Source organism: Peromyscus leucopus, chromosome 20 (genome assembly GCF_004664715.2).
Source record: "Peromyscus leucopus breed LL Stock chromosome 20, UCI_PerLeu_2.1, whole genome shotgun sequence".
NCBI lineage: Eukaryota > Metazoa > Chordata > Mammalia > Rodentia > Cricetidae > Peromyscus > Peromyscus leucopus.
In genome coordinates, this window is record NC_051080.1 from 43,733,935 (window position 1) to 43,750,527 (window position 16,593).

Genomic DNA, 16,593 nt, shown 5'->3' on the forward strand with positions numbered 1-16,593 from the left:
AAACACAGCTGCTTGCCATCTCCCTTCCCTGGCCGCACCTCTGAGCCTCAGTGTTTAGTCAGCCCAAGGTGAGACTGGCCTTCAACCTGTTCTAAAACTCCCTCCATGGTCCTGATAGCTCTCCTGAGTCCACCGGTTCCGGATCCCAAGCTCACTGGCCCGCATCCATCCAGCACTTCCCTGTCTTATTTCCAGGCAGGAAGTCATCCCAGCGCTGGCCAGGGACTCCAGAGACGTCTTAGATCAGTCCTTTGGCATCGGCTACAGCCTTTGTTGTTTTTCGAAGGTGTTTACCTTCACATTGACAACGGTCTGCGGTGGGGGCTGCCTTTCTGTGTAGGCTCCAAGATAAGTGAATCAGCAGAGAAGCCAACCCAGTTCAGACAAGCTGGGGAGACCCCCGGCCCCCCAGCATGACAATGTGACTCTAGAGTAAAACAGCCTGACTGAAGCAATTTCCTTGGTTTGGAGATGGAATACTCAACTTGTTTTCAGTGTAAGAAGACAGGGACAGGGAAATCTCAACCGTTATCAGGCCTTATACAAATGCGCGATCACGTAGCTCCATTTTTATACAGTAGCGACAATGACAGACGGTTTTTAGTACTTCGCTAAGAACCAGGGACCTATTCTTGATGGTTCATTTGGATTTTCTTTTTTATTAAGGTGTGCACGTGCGTGCGTGCGTGCGTGCGTGCGTGCGTGCGTGCGTGTGTGTGTGTGTGTGTGTGTGTGTGTGTGTGTGTAGAGGTCCAAGGACAACCTTTGCGAGTTAACGTGAAGGTGCTTGCTGAATTTGCCTTGCTGGGTTCCAACGAGAGCCCGTGGAGCTGGGAGCCCTGTTTTCATCCTTGCTTATAGCTCCTTCCTCTGATATTCAATGTAATTTGAGCCGTCCTCGGAGCCAAGAGACGTAGAAAAACACTCTCAGGAGGCCGCAGACGTGGTGGGTCAGAATTGCTGGGTCCCTCTTTATAGTTTCGATTGTCCCTTGTGCTAGGCTGTGCGGCCACCATCCCTGCCCTGGTGTGCTTACTCCTACTGGCCGCTCTTTGTAAACGCTGCCCGGGGCTCGGGCACTAGGTCTGGAAGCTTGATGGGGGCTTTGAAAAGTAAAAGTAAATAAGTCACGAAAGAAGGCTGAATTTTCAGAGTATGTAAATGATCTCAATACAGCTGTTATAAACGTTAAGTGAATGATAACAGATGTCTAGTGTCATGTGAGAGCTAGCCTATGACGGCTCAGACGCTTTCCTTGTTTACTTTTAGCTCTGGGCTCTAATCCAATCGATGAATGTCTTTCTCAAAGCAGCCTTTGGTTCCGAGGAATCAAAACACAGTGGAGCCAGCCCCGGTAATGGAAGGAAATTCGTTTTAAGAGATCAAACAACCCAACTAGAGAAGACAGCTTGTCTGACTCCTGCTTGCTCTCCTAATCTCTTGCCCTTGCTTCACTTCGGTTCCATTTTCCTCTTACAGCCTATTCTTTATCTCTGCAAAGTGCTTGTTTGTTTATGAGACAAGGTCTCACATAGCCCAGGCTGGTCTTAAAACTCTCTATGTAGCCAAGGGTGGCCTTGACCTCCTGCCTCTGCCTCCTTGGTGATGCCTGGTTTATGAGCTCAAGGCTTCAACCCAAGGCTCCATTCATGCTAACTAGGCAAGTGTTTTATCAACTGATCTCTCCTTAGATTCTGAGAGTCCCTCTTCCGAGTAGGTCAACTCTTCACGCTGCACGTGGTCTTCATCATGACCTCGGATCCTCAGTGTCAGCAATGTTCAGTTCAGCTCTTGTGTCTAACAATAGGATCGCCTCAGCTTGAGCTAAGTGTCTGTCCCTGGTTAGATTAGCTAGTCAGGAAGCTGAGCAGGGCAAGGTCCTGCTACACAAGGGACAGTCTCAGCTTGCAGACCAGCAGGCCCTAAGCAACGCTTGGCAGGGATGAAATGACTGACATTTTGACCAGTGTAATTTCTAAATTTCAGAGCTGATAGTTCATGTTAGATATTTTGTCTTTCACTTCTATGTCGATCTTCATTCATCAATTAAAGTCTTGCTAACAGCAAACAAATTGTTTGTGGTTCCGATGTCTGGAGTTAGAGGATTCGTCTAGTCAGTAGCCTCTCTTGGTTTTCATTCACAATAACACAAGTAAAAGGCAATTTCCCCCTTTGATTCCTTTCTGTCAGGACTCTGTTACTCATTTCTCTTGGTAAAACTGTACTTCTTATGTGAGCAAAGCATAAGAAAGATTTAATTAATTAATGTTATGTATGGGAGTGTATGCCTGTATGTGTACCATGTGTGAGCCAGGTGCCTGAAGAGGTCAGAAGAGGGTGTCAGGTGGAACTGGAATTATGGGCAGTTGTGAGCCACCAAGTGGGTGCTGGGAACCAAACCTGAGTCTTCTGCAAGAGCAGCAAGTGCTTTTCACCCCTGAGTCATTTCTTCAGCCCCCTCATTTTATTTTTAATTTGTGTGTGTATGTATGTGGATATGTGCATATGAGTGTAAGCGCCTTCAGAGGCCAGAGACATCGGTGCCTTTGGCAGAAGTTACAGACAGTTGTGAACCACTGGACATGGGTGCTGGGGACTAAATTTGGGTCCTCGGCAAGAGCAGTGCACTCTTAAGTACTGAGAACTCCCTCAATCCCCAAACCCTAGAGCATGGTGGCTCTGGGGAGGAACTCAGAGCGTTGGCATACTAGTTAAACCCTGTACCACTAAGCTATATCTCTAGCTCCAAAAGCACGAAACTGTTTCATTCTTCCTTGTAAAAATATTTTGAAAACATTAATGTCAATGCTGGTGACTAAGGTATGGTGTCCTGAGTGTAATTTGAGGTCCTTATATGGTTGTGGTGGCTTTGTCATATTAAGGTCATCCATGGTTTCTAAAGGCATTGTGTGTGAGACTCTGCTAGCTGCTTACTCAGCAGCCATCTGTGGGTAAAGCCACTACCACACACACTGGAACAAGAAGGTAAGTTACATGCTTCCTAGTCTTCCCCAGTCTGTTATGAACACACGACTCAGTCTTGGCCAATGGGAACTGAGAAAAAAAATCAGTGCAAAGACTTCTGGGAAGATTTTTTTCAGAGAGAGAGAGAGAGAAGTATGAATATTAAAGGATACAGTGCTTGGCATTTTTTTTTTTTTTTTTTTTTTTTTGGTTTTTCAAGACAGGGTTTCTCTGTGTAGCTTTGCGCCTTTCCTGGAGCTCACTTGGTAGCCCAGGCTGGCCTCGAACTCACAGAGATCCGCCTGGCTCTGCCTCCCGAGTGCTGGGATTAAAGGCGTGCGCCACCAACACCCGGCTCAGTGCTTGGCGTTTTGATGGCCATTTTGGATAGTGAAAGTAAATTAAGTAAATCAAGACAATAGCAGATACATTGCTCTAGAATCCTGATATGGTTCTATCATTTATTTAATCATCCACAGTCATCTTCTGGGTTTCTTGTTTTGAAGGAAATCCACCCAAACTAATCTCTGTTGCTTAAGTCACTTTTATTTGCGTATATTAAATTATTTTACTTGCAACCAAAAGCACATAGACACAGATTATGTAATTTGATCCTATGAATCAAAAATACAATGAACAGTTGGATTGGAGGTTTGCCCTCAGACTTCACCCAGATCCTCTCTCATCCTGTTGCCTGGGTTCCTTCTCTTCTCACTTCCTGTCCTGGCTAACCAGGTCTACAGCCTCTCACCAGCCCCTGAGAATCCACATTCCTGTCTTCCTCTCTGCCCCTCCCTCTGCTGGGCTTCATCACCTGAAATGTCGATGCACAAGGAAAATGGCCTTTGCAGTTGGAGAGGTCACAGCTTCTCCCAGACTTCCTGGGTTTTCAACATCATCTCCTTTCCATTTGTTTGTTATTATTCTCCTCCAACCTCTTTCCCAGCCTCGCTCCTTCCCTTCCTCAGAATATCCTCTGGGTGGGACACTATCTAACTTTCTGCTCTTCTACTCTGTTTTCCCTTTCCCCAGTGTGAGAAGGGCTCCATTTTTCTCACGGTGAGTCTCTGGTCTTTCTGCTTCTCTGGCAATCAGTCCCACTACAGAGCATCTCGTCAACTATCCTCCGTCCATCTCAGTAGAAACATTTCCTCATCTTCTGCCCTCTCTGCATACAAAACCTAACACACCACAGACCTAAATATAAAACACAAAGGCATAGCCCTTTTAGAAAAAGATCAGAGAGCCTTTGAGTTAGGCAATGATTCTGTGATAGAATGTGAAAGAAAGCCAGGTGGTGGTGGCGCACACCTTTAAGTCCCAGCACTCGGGAGGCACAGCCAGGCAGATCTCTGTGAGTTCGAGGCCAGCCAGTTTTACAGAGCGAGCTCCAGGAGAGGCACCAAAACTACACAGAGAAACCCTTTCTCAAAAAAAAAAAAAAAAAAAAAAAAAAAAAAAAAAAATGTGAAAGCATAAATCATAAAAGAAAAAAGAGATTAATTGGACTTCATCAAAATGTTAAACTTACTAAAAAGACACTAGAGCAAATGAAAAGGCAAAGGCAAGCCACTGACGAGGAAAATGTTTGAAAAACACCTATCTGATTAAAACAACAACAACAACAACAACTGATAGACCCCAGACCCAGGGTACTATCTTCTCGAGGGGGTGCCCCAAGAACCCAGACCCCGATCCATTTGATGCAACAGCAAGAGGTGTTTATTGATGCGACTGTACAGTCGGGCAAACTCAGCTCCAAAGAAGAGCAAGAGTTGTCTCTTACTGCAGCCACATGGGGGCTTTTAAAGGGAAAACCCACAAAAGCCGTAAGATTGCAATTCCCATACAATTCGTTTCACAAGATCATGGCCTGATCACAGAGTGGGTACAGTCACGTCCGCATGCACATTCTTCCTGAAACCTCAAGGGGGGTATCAGGGCGGGAGTGGAGTTTACACAAAGGTCACAGTGGTCCTTCCTGGAACACTTGCAACTATCCCAGTCACAGTTGAGCACATCTCCTAACACAAATCTTTTTACATTGTTACATTGTTACAGGGGTGGTTGAATAATGATTGAGTCAGCTCGCCCTTGGAACTAGATTTTTAGTTTCTCATTTCCTGGGGCTTGGGGGTGTAAGCCTGAAGGGTTAGGGTCTTTCACAACAAAAGATAATTCAGAGTATGTAAAGACTCTCACATTCTGGGGCTGGAGACTCTCAGGGTTAGAGCACTGGCCGCTCTTTCAGAAGACCCGGCTTGGGTTCCCAGCACCCACATGATGGTTCACAACCATCCATAGCTCCAGTTCCACAGGATCTGATGGCCTCTTCTGGCCACCACCTTGCATGTGGTGCACAGATATGAAGGCAAAGCACTCACAAACAAAAAAATAAAAAATAAAAACAATATTTAAAAAAGACTCTCACAATCCACTAATAAGAAAACAACCCTGTCTTTAAAACAAGCTAAAGATTTGAGCAGACTTCTGCAAAGAGCAGGCACAAAGGGCAAACACACAGATGAAGAACTCCTCAGAGCACTTTGCAGGATGCACACGCAGTGGGACATGTAATAAAAGCTGTAAGGATACACCACTCAGCAGGGGCTGCTCCACTTATAGGTCTCATGTTCCAGTAAAGGTGTAAGCCAATGGAGTCTGACTTTCTTGTCTGGACTGCCAACCTCCAAATAATGACATGGAGACTTTTTATTAATTATAAACGTTTGGTATTTGGCTTAGGCTTGTTAACAACTTGCTCTTATAACTTAACCTGTTTCTATTTATCTCTGTTTTGCCATGTGGCTTCCATTCTGTATGTCCAACTCTCTCCATGTCTCACTGGTGTCTCTTGCACACCTAGATTCATCCCGAGTTCCTCTCTCTCCTGGGAAGTTCTGCCTATTTTCTCCTGCCTAGCTATTGATTGTTTAGCTTTTTATTTTATTAAACCAATCACAGTGACACATCTTCACACAGTGTAAACAAATATCCTATAACAAGCCAAAATTAACATTCTCAACCTGCCAGACCTCAAAGCTAAGCCAGATTCACCTTGAGCATCCTCAGACAGCCATGTGAGTCTATGGTTTGTTAAAGCTGACACAAGCCCATTTTACAATGAGGTACAGAAGAGCTCATGCGGTTTACTGGACTTCTGTACATGGAAAACAGCAGCACAGTACAGTGTAGAATATTAACTATGATCTCACAGCTGAGGCTCCTAGATTGTGAAGGACTCTCATACTACATTTGCTAGCCCTAAAGCTCCAAATTAAAAACTCAGAGTTCAATTTCTACTAAGTGTCAAATTACTTATCATGTAAAGTCGAAAGCTAAACTTTTAAAAAATGACAATATTAAGTTCTGAGGAAAATACAAAGCAAAAGGAATCTAATATATTATTGAGATTGAGGGCAGCTCTCTCTCTCTCTGTGTGTGTGTGTGTGTGTGTGTGTGTGTGTGTGTGTGTGTGTTACTACTTGGAAAAAGGTTGACAGTTGTTGGGTTTTTTGTTGTTGTTGTTGTTGTTTTATGAAGTTTAATATATGTCCAGCCCCACTCCCTAGGAGTCACTAATAGAAATGAAAATGTATGCCCATACAGAGATCTGCATACAAATTAAAATTGTTCCAAACTGGAAGCAACCCAAATATCCATCAAATTGTGATGCAGCCATACAATGAAATACTGCTAACCAACCAAACAGAATGAACTACATGCAACAACAACGTGGGTGAATCTCAAAAACATTATGTTAAATGAAATATGCCAAACACAAAAGACTCTGGCTTGGTTATCAAGCAAAAAGATTCCTGCTTGAATGGCATTTACATGACATTCTGAAAAAGTCAAAGCTACAGGAACAGAAATCAGTGGTTATAAGGACTAAGGTGGGAAAAAGGGGACTTTGGTGGATGATGAAAATTGCCATACAGCTTGTTGTGGTTCTGGATCCCTGTTCATCAAGACTTGTGAAACTAGAAAGCTAATATAAAAACTTCTAAAACAAAACCTCTTTTTTAAAAAAAAAAATTTATTTATTTTATTTTACAATACCATTCAGTTCTACATATCAGCCACGGGTTCCCCTATTCTCCCCCCTCCCACCCCCTCCTCTTACTCCCAGCCCACCCCCCATTCCCACCTCCTTCAGGGCAAGTCCTCCCCGAGGACTGAGATCAACCTGGTAGACTCAGTCCAGGCAGGTCCAGTCCCTTCCTCCCAGCCTGAGCCAAGTGTCCCTGCATAAGCTCCAGGTTTCAAACAGCCAACTCACGCAATGAGCACAGGACTTGGTCACACTGCCTAGTTGCCTCCCAAACTGATTAAGTCAATCAACTGTCTCACCTATTCAGAGGGCCTGATCCAGCTGGGGGCCCCTCAGCCTTTGGTTCATAGTTCATGTGTTTCCATTCATTTGGCTATTTTTTTCAATAATTGAGTAAAACTGAAATTTATTATAAGCCACAGTCGTCCTAGGGACCTCCATGCTATATATATAGCCTCTATGGTTCTATGGGTTGTGGTCTGATTGTTCTTTGTTTTATATCTAGAATCCACTTATGAGTGAGTACATACCATGACTGTCTTTCTGGGTTTGGGTTACCTCACTCAGGATGATTTTTTTTCTAGTTCCATCCATTTGCCTGCAAATTTCATGCTTTCATTGTTTTTCTCTGCTGAGTAGTACTCCATTGTGTATATGTACCACATTTTTTTTTTATCCATTCTTCCGTTGACGGGCATCTAGGTTGTTTCCAGGTTCTGGCTATTACAAATAGTGCTGCTATGAACATAGCTGAGCATGTATCTTTATGGTATGAATCAGCATTCCTTGGGTATATGCCCAAGAGTGGGATGGCTGGGTCTTGAGGTAGTTCGATTCCTAGTTTTCTGAGAAATCACCATACTGATTTCCACAGTGGTTGTACAAGTTTACATTCCCACCAACAGTGGAGGAGTGTTCCCTTTGCTCCACATCCTCTCCAACATTGGCTGTCATTGGTGTTTTTGATCGTAGCCATTCTGACAGGTGTAAGGTGGTATCTCAGAGTCGTTTTGATTTGCATTTCTCTGATGATTAAGGATGTTGAGCATTTCTTTAAATGTCTTTCAGCCATTAAAACAAAACCTCTTATCCAACATGCACCTTACTCTGTCTATTCACTTTCTGGATGGTGAGTCTCTAAGGGAGGGGCAGCTTCTGTCTGGATTTCACTCCACTAGTATTCCTTGTTTGCCATGTGCCAAAGCTGCATTCGGTTCCAGAATTCAAGATGAACAGGACACGTTTCTCTGCACTCAATGTATAGTCCGAGAGTTAATTGGAGCCTAATCCCATTTCTCTCTAGACTCTTCATGGAGGAGGCCTCTACATTTGATGCTGACCTGTCTTCAATTCCTCAGCTTTCTGAATGCAAATGTCCCTTCCGTTTGGTGTAACTCTTTCTGGTGGGCTACCAAAGACCTCCCCGCTAGCCAGGTTCAATGGCAGCTAACCAGTCCTTACCCCTTTCATTCTCTTCCTGGTATCCGAACTGCTCATTCCACCCCTCAGCCTTTCCACCTTTGCTCTGGCCGATGTTTGCTCTCTCACAGGCTACCCTTGGTTACCACCAGCTTCCGGTATCCAGTAGGGTCCTAGTTCTTAGCCTTTTCAATCACATTTTTTCCCCTAGGAGGTAAGGAGATGAGAACCTACCCTCTTTTTCTACTGATCGGTATGCATTTTTCTTGGTCTTCTTTGTAGAACAGGATGCCCTTGAACTGACTGTGTACCCAAGGCTGGCCTTGAATTGGTAGTCCTCCTGCCTAAATGTCCCCTGAGCCACCATGTCCATCTGGAACTCCATGCTTTTAAGGGGACTTCTTAGAAGTCTCACAAATACTTATTTGTATTTGAATTTAGCCACAAAACCACAAGTATACTGGGATACTGATGGGCTCACAACACAGTCCCCACAGTTGGGCATGTTTGTACATGCCCAGCAGACCTGGACACTTCTGCCTAGCCAGTTCCAGGTCAAAATAGCCATTTCCGAGTCAAGGCGTCTCACGTGACCAGGATCCATAACTTTGCATGGTTGTGTAAGAGCGTGCAACGCAGCCATGTGATCTGCGCAGGTGTGGAGTAGTTACGTCGTCGACCTGTGTACGCGTGTGCCACTCAGCCTTTATAAACTGGTGCCATATTCCCGGCTTCCTCTTCTTCCCTTCTTCTTCTTCTTCTTCTTCTTCTTCTTCTTCTTCTTCTTCTTCTTCTTCTTCTTCTTCTCTCTCCTCCTCCTCCTCCTCCTCCTCCTCCTCCTCCTCCTCCTTCTTCTCTTCTCTACACGTGTCTTTCCCACAGGCCTGGGCACTCATCTGTCCCTTTCATCTTAATAAAACTCCTGTTAGCAGATTTTGTCGTGTTTCATGACATTTCCTCACAGGGTAAGAGCGCCACAAAATAACTAACAGATACTTAGACACATATTTCAAATAATGCAGAGGTTTGACTGTCTCCAAAATTCATAGGTTGGAAATGTAATCCCCAGTGCAGTAGCACGGAGAGGTGAGACGCTGGGGAGGTGGACTCGGCCTTCACAAATGAGCTACTGTGTCTCTATGGCGGTGGGGTAGCTTTGCTGTCATGGGTTTTGACACAAGGATGATTCAGAACCCTCTCATGCGCTCCTGCCATTCCACCTTCCACCGGGGAGTGATGCAGGCAGAAACCCTCACCAGATGTCAGCCTCTTAACCTTGCACTTCACCGGCGCCAGAGCTGCAAGAAATGAGTTGATTTTCTAAGTAACCCAGACCCAGGTGTTTCAGCAGCATGAAATAGACAAGACAGGTAGAAATGTGAAAGTGGAAGTTCTTGTGGATGGTATATTTGCCAGACCACAGTTCTGTCGACCTTATGGTAAAGACCGAGAACACCAAATCCAGGTGGATGAGCTGAGCATTTATATGGCCTTAAAGTATTTCCCCTCAGACTGCTTATGGCAACGAGGAGGAAAACAGAAACTCCACAGTGGAGAAAGAAGACAACTTCCTGACTGGATAATCAAGATTAACATAACCAACGAGGAGCAGGTGGTCACATCATGTGGCCTCCAGATGTGCCCTTCAGGACACTGCATTGCTGATGTGGTTGGTATTCCATCTGGACATGCACAATCTGAATCAAATCACAAGGAAACATCAGACAAACCAAGACTATAAAGTAACTTCGTTTCGTCTCTCGGCAATTTTCCTCCTTTCAGCAACCTTCTAGAACTTTCCAATGGTACTGCTAAGTTCACTATCTTACCCTTCCAATCTGTTCACGTTGTCATCAGAAATCAATGACTTTTTAACGTACAGAGCTGACCATGATTTACTCCTAACTAGAACACACCTATGTCTTGCTGTTGCCATCCCTCCTCTGGCCTAGCACACCCTTCTCCACGGACATTCAGATCTCCTTGCTGGCCATTTCCTCCTCTCAGCTCCCAAGTGGGTCCAGTCGTTTGGTTCTCGCACCCTTGGTTGTCACAACATCATCCCCAGCACAGGACAGCAAAGACGGCATTGGGACGGAAAAGCGGCTATTTTTAATCTTTGACCGAGTTTGAAATATAAATCGGGGTCTCCTGTGAAATGACTCCATTGCGTTTTTTAAAAATTATCTTTATGAAAATAAGTGTCTAACGCCGGTGCCGAACGAAAGGGAAAAGTGAATGAAGATGGGTTTGTTGGCGGACTTCCATCTTAAAATTTCCTGTGAAGCTATTAGGTGCAGCCAGCTAAGGCCCTCATTATCTGAGTCAGAATTATTCTATCAACAGCCATCTTCCCCTGTCACAGCTGGTGCTGAGAGCCATATGTCACGAGACTCTCCATCCCCAAAGTCTAGAACACTTGCTGAACGGAAAATAAATCACTGCTGTTGGATCAAGTGACCCATGGGTTGGTTCCCAGGAGAACTTTCTTTTATATTTTAGTTATGTGGTGAAAACTCATGGCTTTCCTTGCCCACGTGGCTTTTCTCCTATTTCCCATCTGCTTACTTTCCATAATTTTGCCAAAATGTGATCCCATCATCCTTTGCAATAAACAAGGGCTGTTTTCTTGCTTACTCTTAGAAACAAGAAAGGAATTGCCTTCAGTCGTGAATTGACAGAATTTACTTATTCTGAACTTATCAGACAATAATAGCAACAAATGAATACTTGCCTAGAATTCATGATTAATTACTACATATTAATATCTATCTCATGCATCCATATCTATCCTCAAAGCCACATTTTAATGCATCTTCTTTAACTTTAACAGTCCTTTTCTTGAGTGTCAAGGCTGTATTAGTGGAATGAACACAGAGCTAAGACTGGGAGCTTTATTGGAAGTGAGATTATGAATTGTCAGAGTGAGATTATTTGTTTTTCTCTGTGGTGCTTTGAATGAGACGTTCCCCCATAGTCTCAGGCATATGAATATTTCATCCCCAGTGAGTGGCACTATTTGGGGAGGAAGTGTGGCCTAGGAGAAAGTATGCCACTGGAGGCAGGCTTGGAAGGTTTAATGACTCTCTCCATTTCGAGCTTGGCTCTTTGCCTTGTGCTTTGGTTCAAGATGTGAGCTCTCAGCTTGCTGCTCCAGCTGCCACGCCTGCCACAGGCCCACTGCTTCCCCATGATGGACTCCCACCCATCTGGAACTGCAAGCCCAAATGAGCCCTTCCTTGGTCATGGTGTTTTATTACAGCAATAGAGAAGTAACCAAGATACACTCCATATATTCTATAGCGTCAAGAGGCATTCTAATTTGTGATGAAATAACCGTGTTCCTTTCCACACAGGAGAGATTGTCTCCTTTATAATTCTGTGTTTCAGAGAGGATGCTGACATGCCATTCCAGATCTATTTTGCATCCTTTAAATGCCTCTCTCTCACTCTACTTTGCTCTGTGAGTTAGAAGTCCATTATCTTATGTTCTTAGAATATGTGAAGTAATACATTACTTATGAAAGCAGCAATTGCTAAGCTACAGATCCATTTAAAGTAATCATACTTAAACTCAAAATCATCAAGGATTTATGATTGGATTCTAGGAAACTGATGAAAAAAAAATCTGAGTTACCCTCTTGCTTTTCCCGAGAATATCACTGCTTCATCAACATCTGTGTAAGTTTCCAGAGTATTAACTAAAGTTCTTATGTAGTTGACAGTTTCAAACACCATAAATTAACTCTCTAAATGTGATAAATAACAGTCAATCTACTTACCTCTAAGGCTTGTGGGAAGTCTATAAAAATCATTTATAGGAAAAACTAAAAGGGGAGATTCTAATGTTAGATGCTATTAATAAGTACAACTAGTTCCTAAACTGCAATATGATCACAGAAATGTAAATTATGGAAACCATCTAATATTACCTTCTGACTACAAGGAGACATACAGTCTGCTGACATCATGAAAAATAATTCTCAATTTCCTGGTCCCATTCTTTATCAAAGTAAAATGAGCTGTGCTTAATAACCTGCACTGAGGTAGACCTATTGTGTGTGAGTTGGGATTCTCTAAAGGAACGAAGTAATAGGATATACATGTAGATTTGCCTATACATCTACCTATCCATCCATCTATCTGTCATCTATCTATCTATCTATCTATCTATCTATCTATCTATCTATCTATCTATTCTGGCTTTGTTGTGGAATATTAGTTTAAGATGTGTTATATTTGTTTATGCTGTGGAATATTTGTTTAATGATGCAAAGATGTATTGCATTCTTTTATGTTGCATTTGTTTGACTCTGTAAAGCTGTGTTATTTTGCCTGTCTAAAATGCCTGATAGTTTAATAAAGAGCTGAATGGCCAATGGCTAGGCAGGAGAGAGAAGTAGGTGGGGCTGCCAGGCAGAGAGAATAAATAGGAGGAGAATCTAGGTTCAAAAGAGAAGAGGAGGAAGGAGAGAGAGAAGGAGGAGAGGAGGATGGCAGGGGCAGCCACCCAGCCACATAGTCACACAGTCACACAGCCACACAGCCACACAGCCACACAGCAACATAGCCAACCATGAAGTAAGAAGGAAAGAAAGACATATATAATAAAGAAAGGTAAAAGTCCAGAAGCAAAACATAGTTAAAGAGAAACAGGATAATTTAAGTTAGAAAAGCAGGCTAGAAACAAGCCAAGCTAAGGCTGGGCATTCATAAATAAGAATAAGAATAAGTCTCCATGTATTTATTTGGGAGCTGGGTCGTGGGCCCCCAAAGAGTTAAAACAACAACAACAAACAACAAAACACCTACATGGCTTGTTATGCTAAACACCATAGCTGAAGCAGCCTGGAGAGGAAAGAGTTGATTTCATCTTACAGGTTACAGTCCACCATTGAGGGAAGCTAAGGCAGGAACTCAAGGCAAGAGCTTGAAGCAGAAACCCTGGAGGAATGCTGCCTAGTGGCTTACTCTAGGCTCATGTAGCTCCCTTTCTAATACAGCCCAGACCCACCTGCCTAGGGATAGCATCACCCACAGTAGCTGGTCCCTCCTACATCTGTTTTAGCAAATGTCTCAAAAACATGTGCACAAGGCCAATCTGTTCAAACTAGTTCCTCAGCTGAGGTTCTCTCTTCCCAGGTGACTCTAGGCATATGTCAAGCTGACAGCTGGAGTTACCTGTGGTGTGTGTGTGTGTGTGTGTGTGTGTGTGTGTGTGTGTGTGTGTGTTTTACATGTAAAACACAACACACATTGTTTGATTGGGTTACACAGTGACTAGTTCAACAATGACTGGCTATAAACTGAAGAACAGAGAAACCAGGAGCTACTCCAACTAAGAAGCTAGAAGCCTCAGAACAAGAGGAAGCAATGCCATGGTCCCAGTCTGAGGTTGAAGGCTTGGCAGCTTCCTAGAGAGCCAGAGGTGTGGGTCTAGATTTAAGGATCAAAGAAGCTTTAATATGATGTCTATGATGGTGGGGAAATCAAGTTTTTATTCTCCGCAGGCTCCCTCCCAGCTGTCTCTCCACTTGGGGTCCCAGCCTATTGAGTAATTCCATCTGCATTCAGGTTGCTTGTTTCTCCCTCAGTTCACTCACCGCATGCCTGTTGTCTCTGGAAACACCCTCACAGATACATTTGGAGGTATGCTTGACTAACTTGCCAGGCGCCTCTCATGCCAACCATTAACTACCACAGGCCCAGCCTCTGTCAATTCGATTCCCAAACACATCTTGAACCATGCTTTGTCTCCAAATAAATAGCATTAGAAAGTCGTAACTTTGCCTAATGTGGTAAAACTGGCCTGCACACTACTGAATATGCATCCTTCCTCTAAGAGGTGAAGTTTTCTAAGTAGTTCTTTCTCTGGCCTCATAACTTAAAATACTGTGAAACAAAGTTCCCAGCACCTGATACCAACACAGCAATCAATGCCGAGACAAAGGCCTAGGATGAAAACAAAGACATCTTTTGAATATGCTCTATATAGACACAAACCCATATTTCCCTAAAACGGGACATATAACAATCAGTTTTCAGTAACTGGTCACATGGTTGTAGCTAGTATTTATAACTATATTCCTCTATTACCCATTCTGTATTTCCTCTGTCTTCAGCAAATACCTCAGCAAGCTTTGGTCCTTTATCTGGAGGGACCAGCCATCTTCAGTCCTAAAGGGTCTGGGCCATTTGTCACCGCACCTGGGTATAATTGAGTGTTGAAGTTTCCCATTGACTTTAATAATGGCTTGGCGACACTAATAGATGACCTAAGGGGCCTCCTGTGCTCCAGACTGCTGTGGCCTATACGCTGGGTCCTGGAGACCTAACGGAGAGTGATGAGCGGACCAAGAGAAATAGACATAAGTAACAGAATGTTGGAGTGGGTGCGGGGGAGGCTGTGAGCTCAGAGGGAGAGCTCACCTCGGTGAGTTTATTATGCACAGTGCAAATGAGGAGGTGTGCTAGCTAACCGCAGTGTAAGGAAAACCTCTGAGTCTCAGTGGGGGGCGTGATCATGTAGTCCTGTGGAGGGGGAGCTGTGCTCAGTACTCTGCAGGCACTGTTTTTAGCTAAATGTCAACTTCCTTACTCAGGGGAAGCCTTGCCGTTCCCATGAGTCTGAGGCATTGGTGCCCTTAGCATGACTGTGCTTGTGCCTTGAAAGCTCATTTACACAGGGGTACATGTGCTCCCCACGCCAGACACCCTCTGCCCTGGCTCCAGTGTGGAGTATTCTACCTACATACTTCTTTCCCAAATGTCTTTATCACCAACCTGCCTTTTTTTTTTTTTTTTTTTTTTTTTTTTCTGAGACAGGGTTTCTCTGTGTAGTTTGATGCCTGTCCTGGATCTCGCTCTGTAGACCAGGCTGGCCTCGAACTCACAGAGATTCGACTGGCTCTGCCTTCCAAGTGCTGGGATTAAAGGCGTGCGCCACCACCGCCTGGCTTTATCACCAACTTTTCAATCATGTTCCTCCTCCCAAGTCCTTGACCCTCTCACCAAACCATTTTCTATAGCCAGGGCTTGGTGTACAGTCACACATCTGGCCATTTTTCTCTCCAAGGACAATTTATGAGTGTGTAATGTGTAGAACCATCTATAATCCACAGCCTATCCAGAATCTTCTCTTCCGTTCCCAATTGATAATAGATGCACACTGGGGGCCAAAGGCATTGGAGCAGGAGCAGGAGCCACAGGAATTAGGACCATTTCTTCATTAACTCACTTGCACCTTCAGGACCTGCTCAGGCCAATTATGCAAATGCCTCTTCTGTTGGATGATACACACTCTGTGCACACCCAACTTTGTAGCTTGGTGGGTGAGATCACAGCCAATTCTGGCCCAAAGTCAAGCATTCAGTTTCCAGCAGGGCTCAATAGCAGGTCAAGATCTGTCTCTCAAAGGGAGAAGAGTTTTCCGCAATGACAGCAGGGTATTGCTCAAAAATCCCAAGGGCCTTTCCTGTGATTCACCTAGGAGAGCCTGCCAAAGACTCCAAACAGCATTTCTGTCACAGACATCTCAAGTGTTAATTGGGTCTGCTGTATCAAGAGGCCCAAGGGACAAAGAAGCCTGCGTAGCAGCCTGGATCTGTTGTAGTCTGGGCCCACTCAAGCCCAGCAGCTTTTCCAGTCACTCAGCTAGGGTTTTGGACAACACACAAGAGCAGAATGTGCTTCCTCAAAATCCAAACAGGTACATGCTGTTTTCTTAGTTGTAGGAGGGGCCAGGTACAACTTGTCCTTCACTTTACAAGGGATATCTTGCCATACCCTACACCATTACACTCCCAGAAATTCTGCTAAGGTGAGTCCCTTGAGTTTTATTTGAAGTTTCCCCCCATCATCTGACAGACAAATGCTTTACCAACAATTCTGGGATAGATGTTCCCTCTCATCCACTTGATGCAATCATCATAATGTTACAGTGTGACAGACCAGCATAATATTTTGTGGAATAAATAAATGGTCAAGGTCCTGTGAAATTATGTGATTTACCTCTGAGGTAGAATAAAAGAGGACTACTGCTGATCTTACTGTTTCTGGTGAGCCATGTGGGCACGTGTGGAGAGGAAAAGCAGTTGCTAGATTACCAACTCAAGCAAGGAAACCACATCTGGTACGGTGATGCAACTGAAGTCACC